This window comes from Ictidomys tridecemlineatus, chromosome 8 (genome assembly GCF_052094955.1).
Source record: "Ictidomys tridecemlineatus isolate mIctTri1 chromosome 8, mIctTri1.hap1, whole genome shotgun sequence".
NCBI lineage: Eukaryota > Metazoa > Chordata > Mammalia > Rodentia > Sciuridae > Ictidomys > Ictidomys tridecemlineatus.
Window position 1 is genome coordinate 96,336,254 of NC_135484.1, and position 5,717 is coordinate 96,341,970.

The 5,717-nt window shown below is 39.5% G+C and overlaps 1 long non-coding RNA gene across 1 annotated transcript; it reads left to right on the forward strand.

Moving 5' to 3' along the window:
* The first annotated feature begins 1,819 nt into the window (after window positions 1-1,819).
* On the forward strand, window positions 1,820-4,454 carry LOC144365887 (uncharacterized). Its single transcript, XR_013424617.1, has 4 exons — window positions 1,820-2,151; window positions 2,495-2,623; window positions 2,722-2,990; window positions 3,815-4,454. It is a non-coding gene; the product is annotated as an uncharacterized LOC144365887 (long non-coding RNA).
* The last annotated feature ends 1,263 nt before the right edge of the window (window positions 4,455-5,717 follow it).

Here is a 5,717-nt window from a genome sequence, read left to right on the forward strand (position 1 = left end):
GTAATGGACATTATTATCCAAAGTACACGTATAAAGACACGAATTGGTGTGAATATACTTTGTATACAACCAGAGATATGAAAAATTGTGCTCTATATGTGTAATAAGAATTGTAATGCATTCTGCTGTCATATATAAATAAAAATGATATTAAAAAATTGATGTGGCTGTGTCCCTGTAGCATCTTGTTTTTACGTCCTTTGGGTATAGACAGAAGAGTGGAATAGCTGGGTCAAATGGTGGTTCTATTCCCAGTTTTCCAAGAAATCTCCAAACTGTTTTCCATATCGGCTGCACCAATTTGCACACCCACCAGCAGTGTACGAGTGTGCCTTTTCCCCCACATCCTTGCCAATACTTATTATTGTTTGTATTCTTAATAGCTGCCGTTCTGACTGGAATGAGATGAAATCTTGAGAGTAGTTTTGATTTTCATTTCTCTAATTGCTAGAGACTGATTCATAATGTGGTGGGGGGAACATGGGAGAATTAGATGAACTCTAGATAGGGCAAAGGGGAGAGAGGGAAAGGGAGGGGGCATGGGAGTAGGAAAGACAGTGGAATGAGATGGACATTATTACCCTAAGAAGACACAAATAATGTGGCTCTACTTTGTGTACAACCAGAGATATGAAAAATTGTGCTTCATATGTGTAATATGAATTGTAATGCATTCTGCTGTCATATATAATGAATTGGAAAACAAAGGTATTGAATAGCAGAATCCCTGGGACCACCAGAGAATCAGGTACTGTGTTTAATAACTGGAAATATGGCCCCAGATTATGCTTGAGGATGGTCCACTGAGGATGCTTTGCAATCCTCATCCTTGGCTGAGCACCAAGCTCTCCAGCCCACTGACTTAAGGCTGAGCACAGGATGTGGGGCATTACCTTAACATTTGTTGTTGCTGCTGCTACCACACCAATAATATGAGTTCACCAGGGAGAAGGTTGATTTCTGCATTTGCTTTTTTTCTTTCTTCCTTCCTTCTTTCTTTCTTTCTTTCTTTCTTTCTTTCTTTCTTTCTTTCTTTCTTTCTTTCTTTCTTTCTTTCTTTCTTTCTTTCTTTCTTTCTTTCTAATTCCAAATTTAGGAAGGCTGTGTCTGGGTTATATGCCTGAGTCCCAGCTGCTGAAGTCTGGGAAATCAAGCATATGATATTTTCAGCTTCTATCCTGGGAGGGCACATGCCCCACCAAGACTTATGAGGTGGGAAATTCCCTAGACCTAGAGAGGAGTTCCAGATGCTACAGAACAAAAGAATGACCAGAACCATTTCAGTGGTCAACTCTCCTGTCCGTGGGAGAACTGGTCTTCAGAAGTGAGCTGACACAGAGACAAAAGAGCCGCCAAGAAGTAGCCCAAATGATGTTATGGAAGCCTCTGAATCTATGTGTGCCTAAGTCTTAAAAACAAACAAACAAAAGCAAAACAAAACAAAAACCTGACCTATTTATGTAAGCTGATAAATTCCCCTTTCAGCTTGAGTTACAAATTCCCTTTTGAGCTGAGTGTCTGTCACTTGTAAACAAGAGACTCCTGCCTTATATGGTGCTGCTTTCACTATTAGGGCTGAAATCATATTCTTGCTTCTTTATTGGGGCATTTTCCCTGAGTTTTTCTTCTCTTAGTCCTTTATGAGTTCTCTTGGCATATTGGCACATCCGCAGACCTGGATGGGGAGAGAGAACCACAGTGCCCATCAGCTAACCTTACAGGGTAGCCAACTTTTGCCTTGGCCTGTGTAAATGCTCCCTTAGGTCAAAGTCCCTGGATTTTCTGCAGATTTCCTCATAATTTCAAAGGATGTTATTCTCAATGGAAAGAGAGTGTTAGGGCCATGTTCTGTGCTGATTGCAGGGACAAAGTATCCCCTGGGTCTCTAAAATGTGTGAATTTGAATGGGGAGCTATTTGTAAGCCTGTGAGTAGGGACTGAATGCTTTCCCTCCAGAAATCTCTCCAGGCATATCTCCAGGCCCCGTGGGAATAGTTTTCTGGTGTAGGACACATCCTAAGGACTTATTCTCTGGTGGAATGAAAATCTTTGAGCTTTCCCCTCATTTCTTAGGGCTGAACACCCTTGACTTGTCTCTCTTCAGCCAGCCACCTCTGCTTCCCTATTTGATGGGTTCATCCCAGTCTCAAGGTAAGTCACCCCAGGTATGTGGAGCAGGGACCTGGGAATAAGCTCAGGGCACTCCTGCTGTCTGATTGTCTTCCTTTCTCTGTTGGGCCAGGGATCTGAGGCCTTTAGGGTTTTAGCCCTGGAGAGTGAGTGAGAGGTCAAGGAATCCCAAGCACGGGATAAATGGGAAGTCTATTGTCTTCCAAAAAGCTATCCATTCCTCCTGAATGGCTAAGACACTCTCCTGTGAGGACAGTGGTTCTCTTGTTCAATGTCACTGGGAGGCTGGACCGTAGATTCTTCAAGCCTCTGGTACTTCCTGGGTTTGTGAAAATGGCCCCTTTACCCAAACTGTCTTTCCCAGGGAATCCTGGTATGTTCTAAGCTGCCAAGAGCTGGTAAACAGGTAGAAGAATTGAAGGCCCTGGATGGTCAGGTGATTGGGGAGAACTTGGTTTGGAGGCTGACCTCTCTTCACCTGATAGGCCCTGAGGTGAGCTGAGCACCTGCCCTCCCCAGGCCTGACTTTATGCTGGAAGAGCATTGGTCATCAGGATGCAGTAGATTTGCCTCCTGTCCTTTGTCTTTCAGATGAGCCAAGGGCAAACAACTCAGAAGACATCTCTTATCTTACCCAGTGTCACGGTACAAATTTAGACTCTAAATCCTCTTTCTGTGTTAGGATTTGGAATGAATCTACTGAGTAAATAGCAAAAGCTAAAGAACTGAGTGATGATACGTCTTTAACTTTTCAAACAGCAACATGGATGGCATTTAACTTCTCTTGGAGCTTCCAGACTCTGGAACATATTTGGATCTCCATTTGATCCTGGAGGTTTTTCAGGAGGCATGAGTAACTGGTGAGTGGAGATTGTGGTCAGATCCCAGGGGAAGTGAAAACAGGTTTTTAAAATGACCACTCAATTCCTCAAGGCTTTTTCTTTTCCCATTAAAAAAAAAAAAAAAAAAAGACTATATATTCACCGTTTAGAAATACGTAAATAAAGGGCTTCTTTTCTCTTATTTTCACCCCTTGCTCTGCAAAACCTTTCCTTTCTCTGGAAATGGAAGGAACTGATGTAATTGTTCTGTGTGGAAGACAATGAAGAGCTTTTGGATTTTTGCCAAGTACATTTCCTGCCAGGGCCTGCTCCTCTACTCAGTTTAATTATGAGTAATTGTTTGGGCTTCGATGTGAAGAAATATTAGAGAATGGAAAAAAAGAACAGAGTTCAGAATATTACGCTGCAACTGATTCATGTTTTGGCAAGAACCCTTAACTAGATTTTATGCTTTAGCCTTGTGACGGTGTCACAGGGAGCAGCTTTGCCATATAAGCACATAGAGCCCAATTGCACGGTTTATTTTGAAAAGGTCCAAGGAAAAGCATTTGAAAAATGCAGGGACAACACTAGCCACTGGGGAAAGTTCTGTGTTAATCATGTGCAGTGCCCTCAGCCGAGGGACCAAAGTTATTTTAAGCGGGATGTTAGCAACACTTATATTTAGCTGGTGTGTCAAATTTTACTGCTTAGTTTTCGTATATTTGACAAATCTCACATTTTACTGAAAGCCTCTGATTAATTCTCAGTGTGTGTGCTCGGGAAGGGATATGAAGCCGGGGGAAGTTGAACCCTGTGAGAAGGCTGGGAACTGAGACCCAGTTTTTTTTTTTTTTTTTCAGATCTAGACTTGAATCATGGAAACCAGAAGCTGAGGTGTCCTCAAGTGGCCACTGCCCCTGGGAGAGAGAGTTAGAAAGCAGACTCCACACAGGGCAATGATTGTTTTTATTTTTATTTTTTTGATTAATAAAGTAAAAGATGGGGAAACAGACCAGAAATTTAAAATAACCTAACACTTGACCACCTGATTGAACTCTCATAAGCCTTTAATTCTTTTTTTTTCTATGCATGTTTTTACATATACGAATATATGTTTGAGGAATCGCAAACATGCTACAGAAACTGTTTTATAGATCTTTAGCATTTCCCTTGCTTTTAATTCAAGAAACAAGTTTGAGTGACTGGATATGATTACATTTAACAGCAGTATGCTTACTCAGAATAGCAGATGGATTTGTATAAATATATATGGTGGTTGTTTTAATTAGTGTCTGTTTGGATATCATTGAGGTTGAGCAGTTTTGTTTTTTTTTTCACACTTATGGCCATTTATGTAACTCTTCCTTGGTGACTTGCCTATTTCTAGGATGAGGGGGACAGGGAATTCATTCTGAGTGGTTTGAAAGATCTGTCCCTGTTAAACATATTAGCTTTGTCTATCATATCTTGGAATAAAGGTTTTACAGTAGTTTGCCTTCATATTTTGTTCAGGATTTTTTTTCTTTTTTTTAAATAAGGAAGACCTATATTCCTATGCAGATTTTTTCCCCCTTTATGCTGATTTTTTTTTTTTTTTTTTTTTTTTGCCTGAAAAGCCTCTGGGTCCCAACCCCTGTTGTCCTCCTCTCTTTGGGCTCAGTGTTACCTTAGGGTCTCTCATATCCTGAGTTTCTTTGAGTGAGTGACATGTAGGATGGTTTTTGACTGTTCCAGCATTTATGGAGTGCTTGTTTCTGTGGGAATTGACACATCTTTTCCTACTCTGTTCCCAGACTGTTGAACTATTCTAACTTTATTTTTGGCCTTCTGTGTCTTTCAGGATAAGTCTGACCTCTTTTTACTATTGTTCAGAATTTGCTTAGCTGTCTGTACCAGTTTAGTTATATTCTGACAAATTTAAAAATCATCTTGTCAAATTTCCCCTTTGGCAACATAATACTTCTCTCCATTTTTCAGACAGTCTTACATTCCTCCTTGACGTGTTTGTAGTTTTGTAATTTTCCTCATGTAAGTCTTTACGTAGTAGTCTGTGGGAAAAGAGAGCTTAACTTAGTGTTGAAAAAAAATCAGCTTTAGATTGAAGTAAAGTATCAGTGAATAATTTCTCATCCCACAGTTCACTTATGCACTCTTGAAATATTCTGAGCACTTATTAGGAAGAGCAGAATTATTTTTATCTGAATAATATCAAGTTAGGCGTTTTCAAGATTTTTTTTATCACACAGGTCAAACATGATCAGATACTGAAAGGTCTCTATAATTTAATATGTATTTACTGAAAAATATCAATAACCATTCACCGTTTGATCCTACATATTCAAGCAGAAAGTAAAAGCAATCAACATATTTAATGGATTATTCTTTCTTTACAAAATCATCAATGATTAATTTTTTTTACTTAATTAAATAGTTTCAATAGATGTGTTGGAGTTGACTTTAATTAATCAAGATGACCAAAACAATTGTTTCTTGACATTCAGTTAACTGGTATGCTGGATTCATACCTGGTACTTGCTTTGATTACTAAGAAGTCCTCATTTAACCTAGCTTTTTTCCAAAGATGGAAGAGAATATCGTGCTGCCCATTTTACAGATAGTGTCATAGGGAACCTAGTAGATGAAACTGGAGAAATCATGTTGACATTTTTCTGCCGAAATAGTCACAGTTAAAATACCAGCATATATTTGAAGACTTCTGAGGATTAAAAATCAGAGACCATTGAGAATTTCTCTTCCTCAGCA